This window comes from Sarcophilus harrisii, chromosome 1, assembly GCF_902635505.1.
Source record: "Sarcophilus harrisii chromosome 1, mSarHar1.11, whole genome shotgun sequence".
Taxonomy (NCBI): domain Eukaryota; kingdom Metazoa; phylum Chordata; class Mammalia; order Dasyuromorphia; family Dasyuridae; genus Sarcophilus; species Sarcophilus harrisii.
In genome coordinates this window covers 425,588,696-425,601,445 of record NC_045426.1, presented here as the reverse complement: position 1 = coordinate 425,601,445, position 12,750 = coordinate 425,588,696, and the positions used below count along the sequence as shown (strand labels likewise).

The 12,750-nt window shown below is 30.3% G+C and overlaps 1 pseudogene; it reads right to left on the bottom strand.

Moving 5' to 3' along the window:
* LOC100919135 overlaps window positions 1–12,750 on the bottom strand; it is a 55,944-nt pseudogene that overhangs the window by 41,936 nt on the left and 1,258 nt on the right.

Below are 12,750 nucleotides of genomic sequence, written 5' to 3'. Positions count from 1 at the left end.
AATTCACCCAATTAAAATTAAATTGCCATTGCTATATTTTGAAAATATTCTCATAATATTAAGAGAAAGGGTTAATAATGTTACTTATTTTTTGAAGTTCTTTTTCTAGAATGAAGCAAAAATAAAATAAAACACAAAGTCTTATGAGGGGAATGTAATTTTTTTAAAATGCCAACCATATTCATGGGATCATTTATTGGAGAAGATTTGAATCCATCTCTTCTAACTGGTGCCCAAATAGGAATCTCCTCCATAAAACATATGACCTGAAACTGCCATTGAAAAAAATTTATGTATGTATATGTGTGAATATATATATAATGTGAAAATATTATAATAGACTTGAAATTGGAGGTCCATATAGTCTCCTAGGCTATTAGAATTGGAAAAATGTTTGGTAATCATTTAGCCTAATACTGTTATTGTGCAGATAAGTATATTGAAACATAGGTATGCTAAATAAAATCTTCAAAGAGCAAAGCTAAAATAAAAAATACACTGAAACCTAGGATGAATGAATTTTAGTCAAGTATTTAACGCATGATGTTTCCTGAAATGAAAACATTCTGGTTCTACAAATGACCAGACCTACCAGTCTAGCAATTGTAATAAAAATAGGAAATTAAATTAATTTGGTATAACTTATTTTAACTTGACACATACTTCTTTAGTTGACACATCTTCTTTACTTGTTTAAGTGCTCAAAGTCATTAGTGCAATAATCAACTCTAAAATTAATGAAAATTTTACTGTGTGATAATTCTCAGAATCTATCCTTTCTTTGTATGTGAAAAATCTAGTAATTTTTTCTATTTTTAGTTTTACAGCTCTTCACTACCATATCTGAGATGATCAAGAGATCATCTGTCAAAATTTATAGGATTTTAAGTAGGATCAGAGATTTATAGCTGTTTTTGTGGAATATCAGAATTCAAACCCAAATGTTTGAATATATTTAGAACAGCTAAGTATCCAACTTAAAGTAATTTTTATTATCGTTTTCCATTGCCTAATATTTCCCTTGTATCTTTCCCTTTCTTTGCTTCTAAATAGACATTCTTTTGGTAAATATTTATTATTTTAAATAAGGGGAGAAAAATCAGCAAAAATCAACCAATACATTACAATCAATACAACTTAATTATGCTTTTTTAAGTTTTTTCCAGTATAAAGAAAAAGAACAAAAGTGGGGAGAAAAAAAAATCCAAGTGAAATAAATAATTAGCATCATTACTATTAAAAGAAAGATGGGCCTAAATTTTCCTTTAAAAATAAATATCAAGTCATTCTTTTTTATATTTCGTTACATGCTTTAAATTGGTCTTTAAATATTCTGCTTACCAGGAGAAAATATTCCATCAGCTTCTGTTTCTCCCCAGCCAATTATTTCATGCATTTTCTTGAGAAGTATCATTTTCATTACAATAAATACAGGGGATATTTCATATGTAAACCTGTATATAATATAAATTAAATTGTTGATTGCATTATAATTTATACATACATAAAATAAATATTATCTGTAGTAATGAGTAATATTTACATAGGATTTAAATATTTATAAGATATTTTACATAAATTATATTAATCTCTTAACCACAATATGTAAAGTTAGTCCAATTTTGAATCACATTTTATGTGTGAGGAAACTGTGTCCAAATCTGACTTACCTGAAGTGAGACATTCAATAAGTATCTGAGAGAGGACTTGAATCTATGTCTAAGTCTACTGTTATTTACACTATACCACATATCTTCTATATTGGCTATGCAAAATTACATAATAATACATTTGAAAGATGATAATAATGATAATTATAATATTGTCACATTTTATCTTTTCTATATTCAAAAAGAAACTGGGAAGATATCTTTAAATAAAGGTAAAAGTCCTTTCACTGCTGCATAACCCAATAATCTATCTCCTTTTTTCCCCCCACTATATGTTTAAGGAAAATTGTTGGTTTGAAGAACTGTAATTCTCTAAATTATCAATTATGCTTCATAAAGCAGAATTATGAGTATAATTACAGAATTAGTCCTGCCAAATTTCTTATGCCTCTATCTAAAGATGCTTCTATTGTCTTAAAAAGACATTTAAAATAAACTTAGGAGAAACAACAAAATTAGTAAGGACAAAGTAGTAATAGTGCCTTGTTTATAGGGTACTATAAGATTTACAAAGTATTTTAATACACCATCCCATTTGAAGCTCATGACAGCTATATGAGGTAAGTTCAATAGGCACTATCATTTTTCCCTTTTATGGATAAGGAAATGAAGATTAAAATAGTGTTGTTCAGTTGCCTCCTGGCACAGAATGAGTAGCAAAAAGAAAATCCAAAACCAGGGCTTCTCAAGCTAAGTTCAATGTCATTTCCATAACACTGCATTGCCTCTTAAAAGAGAGAAAAAAAAAACAAAAACAAAAAACAAGCAATAGATATGAATCTAGTTGATTTTAAATCATAATTTTTGAATTTATAATAGTTTTAGTCCTACTTCTTAAGTGTTTATGAAATGTAAAGTAGAAAAATAAGCTTTTCAAAGGCATTAATAATATTTAAATGAAAGAGAATTTTTGTGGGAAAATATATTAACTGATTATCTAGCTCAGTTGTTTGAGTTTGACTTTTAAGATTCATGTCTATAGGGCATTTCCTCCATATTTCTGATTGACAGAGATTACTTTCATTTTTGTTTAACTCATCACCTACTATTCCCTAATTGCCAAAGGCACTGTTGTATAAAACTATGATTTGCTTCAAAACAGCTTGGAAACAAAACCCATGAGTCAGGAGATCAATTTTCTGATTATTAAAGTTTTATTTTGCAAAAGGATGTAGTAAAGTAAATTCACAGTGAAAATAAATTCAGCATTAAAATTAATAACCTTTATATTTTGCAAAGCTTTTTATATATGCTATTTTATTTCATCTTCAGAACAATCCTAAGTAGATTTTATTATTATTCCCATTTTAGAGATGAAAATGCTGTCTGAATTTTAGTAACATGATCAAAGCTAGTAATTATCTGAGTCAAGAACTGAACTCAATATTCCTAATTCCAAGCACAGAATTTCATCAATTACATCATCTGGCCTTTATATCCTTCTTTTTCACATTATATTAGCTGATAAGGAAGCAAAATTTCTGCAAATCTGTATCATAACAGGCAACTAAGTGCTGCAGTGGAGAGAGTTCCCTGGACCTGAAGTAAGGAAGAATCATCTTCCTGAGTTTAACTCTGACTTTAGACACTTACTAGCTTTGTGACCTTGGGCAATTCACTTAAGCCTATTTTCCTGAGTTTCCTTATCCATAAGATGAGCTAGAGAAGGGAGTAGATAGTATCTTTGCCAAGAAAACCCCAAATACAGTTAAGAAGACAAGATTAAAATGACTGAACAACAATAAACTTATAATTGAAGTGAATGATCTTTTTCTATAAATATGTAAAGATAAAGCACTAGATAAAGTTCTTGGCAGAGGAAACAAATGAACAGATTTATGATTTAAGTTATTTTTATATTCCAATAGAGAAGGAAAAACATTAAGCATATCAGGCCACTCATTATAAAAGGTGACTCATTATAAAAGCACAGGAGATCCTACTTTGATTTTTATAGAAACAACATTAAGACAAAAAGAAGAAATTTCTGAAGACAAATCTTAGTGGCCTCCAAAACACTCTACCCATAGAGGTGTATTTCTTCAGTCAGAAGCATCCTAATAGAAGCAAAGCCAAGATGGTATAGAAAAAGAAGGGACTCATTTGAACTTTGCCAAATTCTCCTCCAAACAGATTTTAAATATCACCTCAAATCACATTTTGAATTGTCAGAATGAGCATAAAATCAGGATGAAACAAATTTTGGAACTGAAGTATTTTAGTTCATCAAGAAAGATCTTTCTCACTGGGATGGTGGTCAAAACTGTAGCACAAAGCAGCATGGCTCACCCCAGCAAGCCAGCAGCCGGCCTTGCAGGCAGCTGCCATCAGAGACAGCAGCTTTAAGAGCTCTCAGAGAATTGAAAAAAATGAGATTACATGAGATCTTTTGCTGCTACTGGGTATATAACTCTCACATTGACCAAATGGACTTTCAGGTTACAATCCTAGAAAAGCCATCACTTATGTCTAGATTCTGGTCACAGGGGCCTGATCAAAACTTCAAGGTGAAGAGTTCTTATGCCTGTTTACAGATAAGAACACAGGCAGAGACAGCAAAGTAAAAATAAGTGACTGAAGTGAAATTTGTTATCCTTGACTGAACAAGAAAAAACCCCACAGGGGTTGTAATCAGATTCTCAGACAAAACAAAAGGAATAATAAACCTAATTGAAAGAGATACACAGAAAAACTACATTATCCTAAAAGATACCATGTGCAATTTAGTAATATCAATACTGAACAGATATACATCAAATAATATAACATCCATATCTATATTCTTTCTTTTTCCCCTGAAAATTGGAATTGGAATTAAGTGACTTGGCCAGGGTTACACAGCTAGAAAGTGTTCAGAGGTGAATATGGAAGATATACAGTGATTTAATGTTTATTCTGCCATCTTAGTTCCCAGAAGTCAATTTCCCCTGTCTTTTGATTTTTAAAATACTTTTTGAGTTCCTCTTGGAATTTTTTGGACTTTTGTCTAATCTGGATTTTTTTTTTCTTTGTTATGACTATTTTTATTTTGTTTTGGTCTTTTTTTTTTTAATTTGTGTCTTAATCTTTAATGATACCATAGTAACTTTCTTCGTTCTAATTCTTTTTTAGTCATTTACTTATTTTTCAAATCTATTTCTTGACTTTTAATTTGATGTTAAAGTTGGGCTCCACTATCATGGTGGAAGGAGCATTATTCCAAATTTCAGTTATTTGTGCTCCTGGTTTCAGATCTTGTTCTGGAGGTCTGTAAGTTTTCAATTCTTTGAAGGTGGTATGATCTAAGGAGATTTATTGACTCAAATTATGAGCATCAAAAATGAAAAGGATGAATTTAGTACCAATGAAAAGAAATTAAAGCACTTAATTTGCTAAACTTGCCAATAATTCTAACAATCTAAGAAAAATGGATGAATATTTCCAAAAATATAAAATGCTCAGATGCACAGAAGAGGTAATAGAATGCTTCAATAACCCTATCTTAGAAAAAAGTAATTGAACAGGCCATAAATCACTTTTCTAAGAAAAAAAGCATTAGGAGAAAATGGAATCACAAGTGAACTCTACTAAATATCTATAGAATAATTAATTGCAAAACTATGCAAACAGTGTAGAAAAATAGGCAAATAAATCATACCAAATTCCCTCTTATGGAACAAATATGGTGCTCATACCTAAACTAAGAAGTGTAAAAACAACAAAAAAAGTAAACTAAAGATAAAGTTCTCTAAAGAATACTAAAGTTATTTTTGAAATGATTTTTGATTCATATTTGAAACATACTCCTAGCTACTTTGCTTTCTACAACATCATATTCCAACTCCCTTGATCTTTTAATGTAGAAGGCTGTTTTCCTGCCTCATTCTCCATGAGATTTGAATTGCTTTTTTCTGACTTCTAGCAATATTTTATCTATAACCTGGGAGCTTTACCATTTGGTTATATACATAAATACATACCCATATATGTATATGTATGTGTGTCGGTATACATACATCCATATATATGTAAATGTGTGTGTGCATATATATATGTGTGTGTATATATATATATATATATATAAACACTACAAAGAAAATTAAAGCAATATATTACAAAGAGGAAGGGAGGGAGGGAGGAAAAAAGGAGAGAGAAAAAAAGAAAGAAGGAAGAAAGAAAGAGGGAGGGCATACTAAGTGCTAAGCACATTCAAATAACTCCTTTGATTCTCACAACAACCTTGGGTGGTACATGCTATTATCCCCCTGAGGAAAATGAAGTAAACAGATTAAGTGATTTGCCTAAGATTACAAAGCTATTAAAAGTCTGAGATCCACTGCAAACTGAGGTCTTCAGAATTTTATTGGTTATATAACCTAGGTAATGAAAATCCCTCTACCATCTCAGATAGATATCTTCTCTGAAACTTTTTGTCTTTAAGACTACCTAGAGCAATGAGAAGTTAAGTGACTTATACAAGATCACATGGCCAGTAAGTGTCACAGATAAAACTTGAATCCATGTTTTTGTGGTTTAAAGACCAGGTCTCTCTCTAAGCACTGTTCCTGACTACCTCTTCTACAAATTAAGAGAACAAATTAAGAAAAACTTCAACTTATCTATTGCTCCTCTTTGTTAATTGTTTTTGGTGCAACCTCATTGTTGGGATTGCTGCATGCTTGTATATATATAGAGAGAGTGGTAATTTCATCCCTGAGTATATTCTTTCTAGCAATGCAAGTCACAACTCATCCCTTCCTTTTCATTGCATGTGATTTCTGCCCATGTTCTCTTATATTCCAGAAGAAGTTTATATATTATTATAGAGTATTCCTCTAGGCCTCTTAATTTTATGTACCTACTAGTAAAGCTTTCAGTCTTTCTATTGGTTTTTCTTTGCTTTTGTTATATAAGTGGCCTTTATCCCCCTAGACATATATCTCTCTGTTGATGCCTTTCATACTGATTCTCTTGTGCATTTCTTTTATAATAATACTATAGTATACTCACTTGTATCATGAACCCCTCCATTGCCTCTTGGATAACCTTTAATATTAAATGGTTGGAGCCTATTATATTCTATGACATAAAGCCATACACCAAAGGAATATTTATTTTACAAAGATTGATTTTCATTTCAGGGAGAAGTGAGAAGCCATTAATATACCTTAAAATTTCCCAAAGGCAATCCATTTTATTTTATTCCTGACCCATTTCATTGTCTATGTGTAGCACCTGTCATATGTGTGTAGGTGTATATGTGCATATATAGACATATATATATGTATATATATTCATAAAGCATTATTTATTCCTCGTTTTTCTTTAAGTGGAAAATTATCCTGAACTTTTTGGAGAATCACAGTGATGATGACTTTCAGAGCCAAATAAGATATATCATCACTATAGATTATATAACAAAATTACAAAAGATTTATATTTTTGCCATGTTCCTACATATTCACTCACTCACTCACTCAACAATTCTCTATTTATTCAACAAGCATACATTGACTGCTTGTGTCCTAGATACTAAAATATGCATTGCCAGGTTATGGAGATAAATTGATTTACTACTTCCAATGGTGTTATGGTAATGAAGATCAAGTTAAATTATTCTGGGGATGTACTTTGTGCTCAGGAAGTTCTGATCCCTGAACATTTGGTGTCTGATTGGCTCAAGGATTTTACATGAATATCTCAGGTGTCAGAATGTATTGCATAAGGCTGATTAATATCATGATATGCATGGCAAAAATTTCCAAGCTACAAGTTGGCTCTAATGATACCTCAATATAAAAATGACTTGGGCCTGTTTCCTAGGCTTTGATGTCTCAAGTATCCCAACTGTGATTCACAATATCACCATGTGATAAGATTCTCAAATTTGGGGGCTACTTTGGCCAGAGCAAAATATTGTCTCAAAAGAATTAGTTTGTTTGGTGATTTTGGTTTAAAGACTACTTACATGTTAGTATTTTCAGTAGCTGTCAACCATTCACCAGCTAATCCAATCATATCAAGCCCACTGGAGAGCTGGTTAAAAAAGCGAGGGTACCCTGGGAAGAAACAACAGAACAGAGGCTTCTTATATGTTATCAAGAAGCAAGGTTTTAAAATGTAGTCAGTTAGTTCAAAGCATTTATTAAATGCTAATTTAGGCTAACCGTTAGGATACAAAGAAAGACAAAAATAGTCCCTGAACTAAATGGTTTTGCAATCTAATGATGTTAAAACTAAACACATAGAAGATATAAATAAAAGATAATCCGAGAAAGAAAGATATAACAATTCAGGATATGGGAAATACTTCATGTATAAGATGGGATTTGATGACCTTGAATGAAGCCTGAGAAACTCAGTTGTGGAGGTGAAAAGAAAGGAACCTCCCTGCATAGGGGGTATAATTATATTCCTCCATATTAGAATTGAATAAACTGAGGCAGACAAGAAAAGTGACTTTCACAGGTCATAGAGATAATAAATATCTAAGCCTGGGTTTGACTTTTGGCTTTTCTGACCAGCTCAGAACTCTATCCATTGCTACCTGCTTGCCTAATCTGATCAAGCCTATTGTAAACTATGAAAGGAAATATATGCCTATAATGTCTTGGAAAGAAGAGAATGGGTGAAATCAAGAAAGGATGCACTACTAAATGGAAAACGAATAGTGGAAATTTTAAATAATCAAGTAATGGGTAAAAGTATAGTCTATAATGATAAATAGGGATCTACAATGGGTCTTTATTTCAGAGAGTTGATGAACAGAAGGAAAAATTTTTCTGAGAGTATTGTGCCTTCATGGATAATATCTTGCCTCCCAAGAAAGAAAATTAGAACACTTAGGAGAAACTGACATCTAGAAGTGTTGAAAGTTGGATCCACAGAAAAGATTGCAAGGCAAATGAGAAAGAAAATAATAATGAAGAAGGGAGAGAGTAGATTTAGGCTTCACTATTTGGAACACAAGAAGATTTTAACCATGAAGCAATGTTTCTATCTTGATTATCTTTCTCATGAACTGGTATTTCTAAGATTGAGATACACAAGTGGAAAAAAGGAATGAAGGCAAAAATATTAAAAAAATAGTATAAAATTAGAAAAGAGAACATAGCTATTTTAGAAGTTTGAATTCCATGAGATATGCAAAGAAGCAAAATAATAAATAAAAATGTATCAACAGTATGAATAAAAAATAAACATTTAGGATTAACAGAGAGAGAAAGAAGAAAAAGAAGATAATGAATATAGAGAAAAAGAAAAGTAATCCTGGTGAAAATGCAGAAAGATAAAAACAAAAGCTAAGAAACAAAATAAGTTGTAGAGGAGGGAAAGTTTTTTAATTAAACACAAATAAGAGGGGAAAAAAAGCAAGGATGACTACAGAAAAATGCACTGAAAAACATGACAAAAATCATTCATATTAAATCGACAACTAAAATCAAATAGTACTACCCTCACTAAGAGAGAGGGGATAAACTTAAGATGCAAAATGAAATACACATTTTTAGAGATGGAGAACATGAGAATTTTTTTTTTTACTTGATTATACACAAGTTGTATCTTGTAACAGTTTTACAAATATAATGTAAGGATTTTATGCTTCTCTTTTTTTTAACCCTCCCATTTAGGGCTAGGAGTATAGGGAGTGAGGCCAGAGGCTGAAAGGTGAGAATATAAAAACTTATTTTAATTTTTTTCAAAGTTCTAGCTCATCGAAAAAAATCAGATTATTTAAACATTTTTTAATAACACTTTACACTTGACAAGGTTTCGGAAGGACTTGGAAGAGCCTTTCATATAAATATATGAATTCATTTAATGATAATAATAATAAATGTGAATATTCTATGTAAAATTAATTTTGCATTTTAAAAGTTTTTTTAAATTAGAAAAAACTGAATAAAATTCTGATTTCTGATATTTACTAACTGCTTTTTTAGTTAACTTCTATGGATCTCAGCAAGATTCAGCTACCAAGAAATAGAAAAATTGTGACAAATATTTAAGAAGGAAATCTCCATGCTGCAAATATCTCACATTTTAAGTTTTTGCATAAAATATATAACTCATGTACTTCACTTGTTTTTGTAAAGAATTAATATGCATTTTTATAAACTCAGAATACTGGGTACAGGCATTATAAAATAAGGAAAAATTATGAATAATGATTATAAAAATGAGAAAAAGATACAGGTTAAAAGGATCTATAGTGGAGTAGCTTGGTATGAAGGTAAGAGTAAATATATTGATGAAATCATATTTTCAAGCAAGTACCCCAGTAATATTCTGTCAATGCTAAATAAAATTACATACATACATGTATATGCTTTATATATATATATATATATATATATATATATATATATATATATATATGTATGTATGTATATACTATTCAGATTTCCCAAAAACTTACATTTGGTAATAAGCTTAACAATAGTATTACTCTATTTTCAAAAATTACAATCTAATATGAAAATGTACTTTTCTATTTTATGTATTACCTGTTTTAACTCCATATTTTAAAGTGTTTCTACAATCAACAAGTAATTGCTCCAATGTTTTGGGTTGGTCAGAGAGTTCTATGTTGAATCCATCCAAACCTTCAAGGAGTTGTTGAGGGTGATGAAAGTCCAGCATTTTACTACTTTCTTCATCAAAGGTTTTTCTAATATAATGCTAATTATTCTAATATAATGATTCTAATTATTGTAATATAATTATTCTAATTATTCTAATATAATTCTAATTATTACAATAATTATTCTAATATATTCTAATATATAATTATAATATAATATATATAATAATTATAATATAATATTATATATAACATATATCATATATTATTATATTATTGATATTAATATTGATACTGATATTATATTATATTATAGTATAGTATATATATTATATTATTATTATTATATTATATATGTATAATATATATTATAATGCATATATAATATAATATATAATAATTATATGTAATATATAATTATAATATAATAAATATTCTAATAATTATTCTAATATAATAAACCCATTATTGTATTATAGGCAGCTCCTAGATTATCCCTACTATGATTATCCCTATAATGAGTATTCTAAAATTGTCCTGCAAAATCATGAAATGAGGTGGCTGAATAACATTAATTTGTAAAAGTATGAAACTTAAGGACTTTGTGTGAATTCCATAATTGAGACTTCTTCAAGCAGAGTACTCTGCTCTTTTAATTCAAAGATATCATTGTGCATCTTTCTGTGCAAATATGATCATCTATAAACAGGAATATTTTAGAGCCAGTTAAGATACGAGAGGAGATTTATCTTACCTCAACCTAGATAATATTCAAAGCTTTGCTTCCCCTAGATATTTCTTAAGTTGAGGACCATTTCATTTATATTTTATATATTATGCTTATTGAGCTCTTACCCATCATAAATGACAAGTACTGAAAAGGAAAGGAAGGGAACATAGTGTACATGTACTCAATAAGCTATTAATCAGAAGGAACAGCTAAGATGTAGGAAAAAGAGGAATACAAACATACACATGCACGTGTGCACACACACACACACACACACACATTCCTCCTCTTTTTACCTGTTAGCTAGTCTATCTATTTTCTCCTTTCTCTCCTTTCTCTCTCTCTCTCTCTCTCTCTCTCTCTCTCTCTCTCTCTCTCTCTCCCTTTCTCTGTTAAGGAACAACATCCTAGAGATACATTGGTAATAAAACTTATAGTGAGAGAATTGAAACATATGGTGGAAACAATACTGAATTTGCCTTCAAAGAATCTGAAGTTTGAATCCTGGAGCTTCTGCTTATTAATTGTCTAATCATAGACAAGTCACTTTTCTGAGCCTGTTTCTTCATCTAAAAAAAAGAAAGAGTTGACAAGGTGATTGTCAGGATCCCTTCCATTTCTCAATCTTCAATCATATACATCATACTGACCAAAAAATTAATTACAGTGCCTAATGGAAAGAAGTGAATTTAACCTGTTAAATATTATTGACTTGTTGAAATGACCCTCGAGGATTTGAAAATGACATTACCTCTGGAAGAGGTTTTTTTTGTTGTTGTTGTTGTTTTGTTTTATTCGTTTATTTGTTCTTACCAAAACTGTGATTTCATTGTTGGAAGGAAACCCCAGTGTGAAAGGACATACCATATTTAGAAGCAACAGATAAAAAGAGAGAAGGAACAGAATTATGTATTAAGAAGATATACTTTTGTGAGCAAATTATAGTGGAAGACATTTGAAGAACAATAGATGCAGAAAGAGAAGTAATATTATCATAGGAATCTGCAACAGAAAGGAGAAAAAAAGTAAATAAATCAGAAAATCAGATACTTAGCACAGCATATAATGGGCGATTTAACATTTTTGGAACTGTCCAAAATTGGCAGAATCGTTTGTCCTTGCACATTGATAATTTGATTCTTGATAATTTCCTTTCCTCCTCTTACTAATCCTATGCTATAAAACTTGGGGAAAAAAAAAAACACTTTCTATGTGTTCATAGAACACATACAATAATACAATAATGGGTTTAAATTAAGGGTCCTCTTAAGATCGCCTTCTTTATACTCTTTCCCTATGCACTTGTATGTTCATGTGCTATTTTCTCCCTCCCAACTTCAGTTGAAGTTGTCTTTACATAGAAAATCTAGGGACAGAGGGGCAAATTTGAAAGGGGCCAGATTCATGCAATATAACTAAAAAACTTCCCAACCTTTAGAACTGTCCAAATTCAAAACATATTATTCCATGAAGATTCCTCTCACTTGCTGGATATTATGTAGTGTGGAGTCTTTTTTAGTTATGTATTATATCAAATACTTCTTCCATCACTTTAACACTGAAATGTTGGGCTCTTCTATTTTATAGTTTGGGAGCATATATTTAAATATGCCCAATTGTCTCATATATATTTGTGGGTCCTCAGAAACATCACAACCTCTCTAAATCTCAATTTCTTTATATACAAAACAGAGTGACTAAGACTTCCATTGCCTTTCTCACTGGGGATTAATAAGAAAAAAAGAAAATTTCAGTTTTTAAAGTGTTATATTATTGTGAATTATACA